General features: G+C 46.8%; 1 non-coding gene across 1 annotated transcript; it reads right to left on the minus strand.

The window, feature by feature from the left end:
* Positions 1-621: 621 nt before the first annotated feature.
* LOC125772937 (5.8S ribosomal RNA) lies at positions 622-779 on the minus strand. Its single transcript, XR_007419765.1, has one exon. It is a non-coding gene; the product is annotated as a 5.8S ribosomal RNA (ribosomal RNA).
* Between the last annotated feature and the right edge of the window lie 9,916 nt (positions 780-10,695).

A 10,695-nucleotide genomic window follows, 5' to 3' on the forward strand; every position in this document is an offset into this window, starting at 1 on the left:
ACGGATTGGGCAATTTACGGTCATTTTTGAATCAACGATGGCCCCCCCGAGCACGTTGTCCGAATATCACTCCAATAAGGACAACGAGTTCCGCTCGGCATCGTTTTGATTCGATCTCTCAACAACAACTCCCGGTCGACTTGGTCGACTTGGACCCACGATGTCTCCCCCCGAGCATGTCGAGCCAACTGCACCACTATTGTATTGGACAACATGTTCCCCTCGGGCATCGATGGGTTAATCATGCACCACTATTATAAAACCCTTTGACGTTTTCCCCCAAGCACGTTGATCCAGTATTACGACGGATACGGTCAACGAAATCTTGGACATCAAAGAGGTTTTCGATTGAATTTCCCCATGTTTCACAACGTACTCTTAGCGGTATCCTACGATACGTCTCACTCTATTTGTGTGTGTGCGCGTTTACGTGCGTGCGATTTATGCGGTTCACCCCTTTACTTTCAGCGCCCTGCGGTCCCAACAAAGGTCCCGAGCACGCCATTATGCACAGTGTGGAAGCGTGTTTCCCCCACGACACTAGACGGGCTGCTCGCCATAGTGTTCTATTGTGGCACGCTCCACCCTGAAGTTTGGTTTGTTGTATATCAAGGAATTGATAGGCACTCAAGAATGTGTGCATCGGCCGGGTTTAATCGTCCGACGCGCAATATGCGTTCAACTTATCGGTGTTCATGTGTCCTGCAGTTCACATTGTGACGCGCATTTAGCTGCGGTCTTCATCGATCCATGAGCCGAGTGATCCCCTGCCTAGGGTTTTATAGTAAGGTTCCCAATGTAACACAATCCCGGTGGTACGTCCAAAGACTAACTTTCTGACTAAGTTGTCTTTATTACCCAATAGTCCCAGGCCTTGTGACTTGTGGCTCATGTCTACGCCCATGGCCACCATTCGCTAAGATAGTTTTGAAGTCACTTTGAAGGCCCAGGAACAACTCTCTTAGCACATCGGTTAACCTGGCGCCGCAGTCAACTCATGTGCTTGGATCGGATCGAGCTATTGAGTATTGGGCCTGCATACTCGCTCATCCGTATCCTTTGCGTACCGCCCCATGGCCCTTGTATGTCTGCACCACAGTTCCTGTTCGTTCCGTGCCTATGGCCGGATACGTATTGCACATCGGTTAACCTGACGCCGCAGTCAACTCATGTGCTTGGATCGGATCGAGCTATTGAGTATTGGGCCTGCATACTCGCTCATCCGTATCCTTTGCGTACCGCCCCATGGCCCTTGTATGTCTGCACCACAGTTCCTGTTCGTTCCGTGCCTATGGCCGGATACGTATTGCACATCGGTATACCTGTCGCTACTCAGGCAACTCGTGTGCGTGGATTGGATCGAGCTCATGGGGTGTGTAGAGATTCCATGTTATAATTGCAAGTCCATATCCACTTTATAGGTTAAAGTCATAAGTTGTGATTGCACAACCATTCTTCATAAGAGTTTAATCACTCTTCAACTAACTTTCGTTCTGGTGTCTTGGTATCAAATCGCGTAAGACACAAGATTCTACTGGCCAAATAGAATCTAGCACATTGGTTAACCTGGCGCCGCAGTCAACTCATGTGCTTGGATCGGATCGAGCTATTGAGTATTGGGCCTGCATACTCGCTCATCCGTATCCTTTGCGTACCGCCCCATGGCCCCGTCCTTAGAGTTAATGACTAGTAGGCTTAACTCTTTGTATGTCTGCACCACAGTTCCCGTTCGTTCCGTGCCGTGGCCGGATACGTATTGCACATCGGTATACCTGTCGCTACTCAGGCAACTCGTGTGCGTGGATTGGATCGAGCTCATGGGGTGTGTAGAGATTCCATGTTATAATTGCAAGTCCATATCCACTTTATAGGTTAAAGTCATAAGTTGTGATTGCACAACCATACTTCATAAGAGTTTAATAACTCTTCAACTAACTTTCGTTCTGGTGTCTTGGTATCAAATCGCATAAGACACAAGATTCTACTGGCCAAATAGAATCTAGCACATTGGTTAACCTGGCGCCGCAGTCAACTCATGTGCTTGGATCGGATCGAGCTATTGAGTATTGGGCCTGCATACTCGCTCATCCGTATCCTTTGCGTACCGCCCCATGGCCCCGTCCTTAGAGTTAATGACTAATAGGCTTAACTCTTTGTATGTCTGCACCACAGTTCCCGTTCGTTCCGTGCCGTGGCCGGATACGTATTGCACAACAGTAGATACCATCACCTGACGTATCTAACACACCACTATTGTAACTCGTCGTCGAAGGACCTTTCAAGTGCCTGATGGCCAGGGGAGCTCTTACACGGCACGGAGACACAGTGATGCTCGCCCATCACAGTGTACAACGATCGAGTTTGCTTAAGTGTCTGGGTACCTACACACCAGACACAATGCAATGGCCACGGATCCACACAAGGCACATCACATGCAGAAAGCTTCACCAGATTATGACACATACCACACTCTTGTAACTCGTCGTCGAAGGGGCGTTCAAAGTGCCTTACGGCTAGGGGAGATCTAGCACGGCACGGAGACACAGTGATGGTTGCCCATCAAAGTGTACAACGATCGAGTTTGCTTTCCGCGCAAGCGTTCTAAGTGTCTGGGTACCTACACACCAGACACAATGCAATGGCCACGGATCCACACAAGGCACATCACATGCAGAAAGCTTCACCAGATTCTGACACATACCACACTCTTGTAACTCGTCGTCGAAGGGGCGTTCAAAGTGCCTTACGGCTAGGGGGGATCTAGCACGGCACGGAGACACAGTGATGGTCACCCATCAAAGTGTACAACGATCGAGTTTGCTTTCCGCGCAAGCGTTCTAAGTGTCTGGGTATCTAAGCACCAGACACAATGCAATGGCCACGGATCCACACAAGGCACATCACATGCAGAAAGCTTCACCAGATTCTGACACATACCACACACATGCAACTCGTCGTCGAAGGGGCGTTCAAGTGCCTTACGGCTAGGGGAGATCTAGCTCGGCACGGAGACACAGTGATGGTCACCCATCAAAGTGTACAACGAACGAGTTGGCTTTCAACAAATTCTGACACATAGCAAGCGAGCGACCGAGCTACACCGAAGGCAGCTCATGGTTGGTCACTCGCGGACGATCATCAGTAATGATCCTTCCGCAGGTTCACCTACGGAAACCTTGTTACGACTTTTACTTCCTCTAAATCATCAAGTTCGGTCAACTTCAGCCATGCCAGCTGCAGCTCACGAAGGAACCGCGGAAGGTAAGCCTCCAGAAACCTCACTAAATAATCCATCGGTAGTAGCGACGGGCGGTGTGTACAAAGGGCAGGGACGTAATCAGCACTAGCTAATGACTAGTGCTTACTAGAAATTCCAGGTTCATGGGGACCGTTGCAGTCCCCAATCCCGACTAGATGGGCATTTTAGTGATTTCCCGTTCCTCTCGGAATGGGGGCGCCTATTGGCGAGAACACGCTGCGACCCACATTGTAGCACGCGTGCAGCCCAGAACATCTAAGGGCATCACGGACCTGTTATCGCTCATTCTCAGCTTGCTAAACACAAGTTGTCCCGCTAAGCAGGGCAAACGTAGCCGACGACCGCCCGTGAAGGCGCCGCCCGGCTGTAACGTCAGGTGCGCCCGGAGGCGCACTGCTGACAGCGTTCTAGTTAGCATGTTTGAGTCACGTTCGTTATCGGAATTAACCAGACAAATCATTCCACGAACTAAGAACGGCCATGCACCACTACCCTTAAATTTGAGAAAGAGCTATCAATCTGTCTTACCTCGATAAGTTTGGACCTGGTAAATTTTCCCGTGTTGAGTCAAATTAAGCCGCAAGCTCCACTTCTTGTGGTGCCCTTCCGTCAATTCCTTTAAGTTTCAACTTTGCAACCATACTTCCCCCGGAACCCGATTTTGGTTTCCCGGAAGCGACTGAGAGCACCGAATAGGGGTAGCGTCTCCCAATTGCTAATTGGCATCGTTTACGGTTAGAACTAGGGCGGTATCTAATCGCCTTCGATCCTCTAACTTTCGTTCTTGATTAAAGAAAGCATCCATGGCAAACGCTTTCGCTTCAGTTGGTCCTACGACGGTCTACGAATTTCACCTCTCGCGCCGTAATACCAATGCCCCCAACTACTTCTGTTAATCATTACCTCTAGGTTTCTGACAAACCAACGAAATCGTATAAACCGAGGTCATATTCCATTATTCCATGCAAGATTATTCTCGGCCAACGCCAACCCCACGGGGGGGCCGGACGCTTTGTCTTAGCCTGCTTTGAGCACTCTAATTTGTTCAAGGTAAATGTGAGTATCTTGAGCACCATGAGGAGCCCGTGCCGGAGTTAACCGGTAGCACGGTACTCGTTCACAGAGTAACGCCCAAGTACACCATTGTGAGTCGCAGCCGTGAGCGCGCGCACGAACGGCCCCGGCGTGTAACCGGGCGCCCGTGGCGGTCACGTGTCTGGACGGGCAATCAACTTCGAACGTTTTAACCGCAACAACTTTAATATACGCTAGTGGAGCTGGAATTACCGCGGCTGCTGGCACCAGACTTGCCCTCCACTTGATCCTTGTTGAAGGATTTATACTCAACTCATTCCAATTATGGACCATCGTTAGAGAGGTCCATATTGTTATTTCTCGTCACTACCTCCCCGTACTGGGATTGGGTAATTTACGCGCCTGCTGCCTTCCTTGGATGTGGTAGCCATTTCTCAGGCTCCCTCTCCGGAATCGAACCCTGATTCCCCGTTACCCGTCGCAACCATGGTAGTCCTCTACACTACCATCAATAGTTGATAGGGCAGACATTTGAAAGATCTGTCGTCAGTCGACAAGCGACCATACGATCTGCGTCCTTATCCAGACTTCAACTCAAGCCGCCCGGAGGCGATTGGTTTAACTAATAAGTGCACCAGTTCAGCTACCCGCGAGGGCAACAGTCCCGGCATGTTGCATGTATTAGCTCTGGATTTTCCACAGTTATCCAAGTAACTAGTGGTAGGATGATCTTGTGAATTATAGCTGTTATACTGAGCCTTATGCGGTTTCACATTCATTTATGTTTGTACTTAGACATGCATGGCTTAACCTTTGAGACAAGCGTATATTACTGGTAGGATCAACCAGAATTCGTTCCACTACAGACACACACTCGCTTAGTGGGAAATAAATTTCCACACAACTCTCTCTCTCTAGAACCATATGGAATGGCTCTTTGGTGTTGGGTAAGGCACCAATTTGTTGGGGTGTAACGGTCACCACCAACTTTAAGTTTGTTAGGGCACAACGGAAACCACTAACTAAAACTTTAGGAAACTAAATTTCCTCACACATTATCTCTCACCATATTAGCACTAGGTGCTATCCACGATTGTAACAACGTTTCAACTCTTGAATCGACCGTAGGCCGCGGAATTGCTTCCGGGCCCCTATTCTCGCTATTAATTGTTCATCTCTTTCAATACATCGAGTTCGTTCCATTGGGTAGTTCGCATGGCGAACGTTTTGATGCAGCCCCCTGGGGGACCACGGCACTTTACACCGGGTATGGTGTATGCGCAACCTACAGATAACAATAAACCCCTTATGCGTGTGTAAACCGATGTTGGGCTGCTCAACATCTTTCATGGTTACATCACTTGCACCAGAACCCACGGTGCCGATTTGGTAATATGTTGTACATTTACTCTCAAGATGTACGCTTCGGCCCCTTATTCAGGGGCTCAAGCTATTACCAGCAAGAACAATCCTCATCCAGACTTGAACTCGAAACACCCGCAGGCGAACGGTTTAAACTAATAAGTGCACCAGTCTTGAATCCATGCGTCGGTGGAAACAATGCCGGCGTGTTGCATGTATTAGCTCTGAACTTAGCGAGTGATTGCCTTGCAGCTGTCATACTGAGCGTAGAGCGTGATTATCGCTCACTTGAACCATGTTGAATGGCTCTTTGGTGTAGGGTAAGGCACCAATTTGTTGGGGCGTAACGGTCACCACCAACTTAAGACTTGCTTATAGGTATTTCAACGTTTTCAACTCTTTAATCGACCGTGTTTCATTATCATCTCTTCTTCTTATTAAATGCATCGAGTTCGTTCCATTGGGTAGTTCGCGTGGCGAACGGTTTGATGCAGCCCCCCGGGGGGGACCACGGCACTTTACACCGGGCATGGTGTATGCGCAACCTACAGATCACCAATATATTTGTGATCGATAATGCACACTTCTTACACGACTGACCAGTCGACAGCGCTGCCTTCCTATTATGCGTGTGTAAACCGATGTTGGGCTGCTCAACATCTTTCACGGTTACATCACTTGCACCCGAACCCATGGTGCCGATTTGGTAATATGTTGTACATTAACTCTCAAAATGTACGCTTCGACCCCTTATTCAGGGGCTCAAGCTATTACCAGCAAGAACAATCCTCATCCAGACTTGAACTCGAGTCACCCGGAGGCGAACGGTTTAACTAATAAGTGCACCAGTCTTGAATCCATGCGTCGGTGGAAACAATGCCGGGCATGTTGCATGTATTAGCTCTGAAACATAGCGAGTGATTGCCTTGTAGCTGTCGAACTGAGGCGTAGAATGTGATTATCGCTCACTTGAAAGGGTCAAGCCCCTTTCGAGTCGTCCGGTTTTTACGCCAGACGACTCGGTTTCACCATCTTTCGGGAAGGGACCGTCTCGGTCGCAAGCTGCTCCGGTCCCTAAACAACCTGCGACAAATGATAGGAAATGCCGACATCAACACGTGTTCAGTTTGGTTTATCGCTCATAGGTCTTTTTGACCATCGATCCCTGATTATAACTCTCAATTAAACAGTCAGGAGAGTAAGGCATGCCCATCGATATCTCATCGACAGGCGATACCGCAAGAACGGCCAACGACACATCAGGTGATCGATTATTGCTACGACTTTTGCTTAATCGTTTCCACTCCTTAGAGAAAGAAACCCCCGGGGACCGTCTCGGTCGCAAGCTGCTCCGGTCCCTAAACAACCTGCGACAAATGATAGGAAATGCCGACATCAATACGTGTTCAGTTTGGTTTATCGCTCATTGGTCTGTTTGACCATCGATCCCTGATTAAACTCTCAGTAATCCAGTCGGGAGAGTAAGGCATGCCCATCGATATCTCATCGAGCAGGCGATACCGCTTGAACGGCCAACGACACATCAGAGGATCGTATCTTGCTACAACTTTTGCTTAATCGTTTCTTCTCCTTGGAGAAAGAAACCCCCGGGGACCGTCTCGGCCGCAAGCTGCTCCGGTCCCTAAACAACCTGCGGCATCAAATGATAGGAAAAGCCGACATCAATACGTGTTCAGTTTGGTTTATCGCTCATTGGTCTTGTTTGACCATCGATCCCTGATTAATACTCTCAATTAGAAGGTCGGTAGAGTAAGGCATGCCCATCGATATCTCTCATCGACAGGCGATACCGCATGAACGGCCAACGACACATCAGAGGATCGTATCTTGCTACAACTCTTGCTTAATAGTTTCACTCCTTGGAGAAAGAAACCCCCGGGGACCGCTCTCGGCCGCAAGTTGCTCCTGTCCCTAAACAACCTGCGGCATCAAATGATAGGAAAAGCCGACATCAATACGTGTTCAGTTTGGTTTATCGCTCATAGGTCTGTTTGACCATCGATCCTAGAATTCAACTTTCGAGTAAGGCATGCCCGTCGATATCTCATCTATAGGCGATGCCGGTTAGAACGGCCAACGACACACATCTAGGATCGCATTTACTCTTCCTTGGATGGATAACCAATACCCTAGGACCGTTTCATCGCGAGCTGCTCCGGTCCTCAAACAACTCGCGAACCACCGATAGGATGATATTAGGAATGGCCGACTTTCATCCTTTAACTCTCAGTTCTGCTTACCAAAACATAGGTACTTGGACCTTAAAGACCACTATTTGTTCCCCGATCGGGGGCAATCGCAACGTCTATCCATCATCAACATCGTTTCACTCATTCCGAACCACCAAATTGGACAGACAGTACCATAATCATCAACCGATTGCTTCAACTTCGCAAATTGTATGGTAAGTTCTACTAATTTCACATCTTACCATCGACTAATAGTGCATAAATCCACTTGGAAATCACTTTTCCTTGGTCCTCGGACCTTCTACGACAACGTCCAACAAATATCCGAAGTCGTTTCCCAACTTAGACCAAGCATTTCGTATCTTTACTTCTAATCGATTTTTTCTCGCATAATTGACGATCAAAATCTAAAAACCACATTTTGAGCCAGAAGCAGTCGTCCGATCGTCCTGGGGGTAGTCTCAATCGATTTAGAAGGGTCCAATTCATAAAGATACATACTCAGTCAAAATCATGCTTCTGGCTCACCTACCCCCTATATAGTAAACGAAAGCGTACAGGCGTGGAAAACGTGCCATTTTTCTCCATCACGGACTTTTTTTTTCTCGTTGCACCGACTCTAGTAAAAAAGTGAAATTTTTTACTAGTTACCAACTTTTGCAAATTATCATCGGATATCACTTTTTATGGTCTATAGTAAGTTCTTATCACGTTTTAGTAGTTTTTGAAAAAAAAATTTTTTTGAACTTTTCAAAATTTTTCAAAACAAAGTTTTTGTAGGCGGTTTTGTGTATGGAGGGTTACTAGTCTCGGGGTCACTGTTTGACCGAAAAACCACTATATATCATTCGAAAGGTAATTTCAAGGGCTACAAAAAATTGTTCTACGGCACCCCCCTCCGACGTCTAGTATTCGAGTTATTGGCCAAAAACCATCACTTGAGCGATTTTTCGTTCAGGGTACCCGACTCTAGTAAAAAAGTGAAATTTTTCTCGATTGACCAAGTGTTGCAAATGACCATCGGATTTCACTTTTTATGGGTCTATAGTGAGTTCTGATCACGATTTGGTACTTTTTGAAAAAATTTTTTTGACGCACTTTTCAAAATTTTGCAAAACCAAAACTTTTTAGGCGGTTTTGTGTATGGAGGGTTACTAGTCTCGGGGTCACTGTTTGACCAAAAAACCACTATATATCATTCGAAAGGTAATTTCAAGGGCTAGCAAAAAATTGTTCTACGGCACCCCCCTCCGACGTCTAGTATTCGAGTTATTGACCAAAAACCGCAACTATAGCGGTTTTTCGTACAGGGTACCCGACTCTAGTAAAATGATGCGATTTTTACTAGTCTAGGAACTTTTTGGTCAAAAAATCAAGTATATGTCATTCGATAGATAATTTCAAGGGCTACCAAAAATTGTTCCACGACACCCCCCTGCGACGTCTAGTATTCGAGTTATTAGCCAAAAACCGCAACTTAAGCGGTTTTTCGTCCAGGGTACCCGACTCTAGTAAAATGATGCGATTTTTACTAGTCTAGGGAACTTTTTGGCCAAAAATCAAGTATATGTTCATTCGATAGATAATTTCAAGGGCTACCAAAAATTGTTCCACGACACCCCCCTGCGACGTCTAGTATTCGAGTTATTGGCCAAAAACCACAACTATAGCGGTTTTTTTTTCGTCCAGGGTACCCGACTCTAGTAAAATGATGCGATTTTTACTAGTCTAGGGAACTTTTTGGCCAAAAATCAGTATATGTCATTCGATAGATAATTTCAAGGGCTACCAAAAATTGTTCCACGACACCCCCCTGCGACGTCTAGTATTCGAGTTATTAGCCAAAAACCGCAACTATAGCGGTTTTTCGTCCAGGGTACCCGACTCTAGTAAAATGATGCGATTTTTACTAGTCTAGGGAACTTTTTGGTCCAAAAATCAAGTATATGTCATTCGATAGATAATTTCAAGGGCTACCAAAAATTGTTCCACGACACCCCCCTGCGACGTCTAGTATTCGAGTTATGGGCCAAAAACCATTCATACTTGAGCATTTTGCTCATTTTGCCTGTACGGGTACCGGGGACTAGTAAAATCAGGCCAATTTTACTAGAGTGGGGGTACTTTTTGGTCAAAAAAAACAACTTTTGCTCGTTCGATAGGGAATCGATAGGGCAACAAAAAATCGTTCTACGACCCCCCCTTCCGATGTCTAGTATTCGAGTTATGGGCCAAAAACAGTTTATAGTTAATTTTTCACTCGATTTTTCACCAAGTATCGCACATTACTCCGGTTCTATGCATTGGATCGTCAATCTTTAAGATTTTATGGGTAGTTCCAACTGTTTGCTTACATTTCATCCATACATCACGAACCGATTCAATGTCTGTGGTAGAAGTTATTAGAGGAATAAAAAAATTTACCCTTGGCTTTGGACCGTACAAGTTTACCCATTTTTGGCCCATATTTGCCCCATAGCTCCGCCGGTATCCAAGATATGGCCACACTTTCTTCTGGCCATGGGTAGATGGCACTTGTGGCTAGATTTCTTCCATGCACCACTAATCGCTACCATGTCTGTGGCCGGAGCTATTCACGAAAGCGCCTCGCGCACTTGGTCGGATTTTTGGTCCAACTTCACCATTTTTGGCCCATATTTGCCCCATAGCTCCGCCGGTATCCAAGATAGCGCCACACTTTCTTCTGGCCATGGGTAGATGGCACTTGTGGCTAGATTTCTTCCATGCACCACTAATCGCTACCATGTCTGTGGCCGGAGCTATTCACGAAAGCGCCTCGCGCACTTGGTCGGATTTTTGGTCCAACTT

Source organism: Anopheles funestus (assembly GCF_943734845.2).
Source record: "Anopheles funestus chromosome X unlocalized genomic scaffold, idAnoFuneDA-416_04 X_unloc_150, whole genome shotgun sequence".
NCBI classification, from domain to species: domain Eukaryota; kingdom Metazoa; phylum Arthropoda; class Insecta; order Diptera; family Culicidae; genus Anopheles; species Anopheles funestus.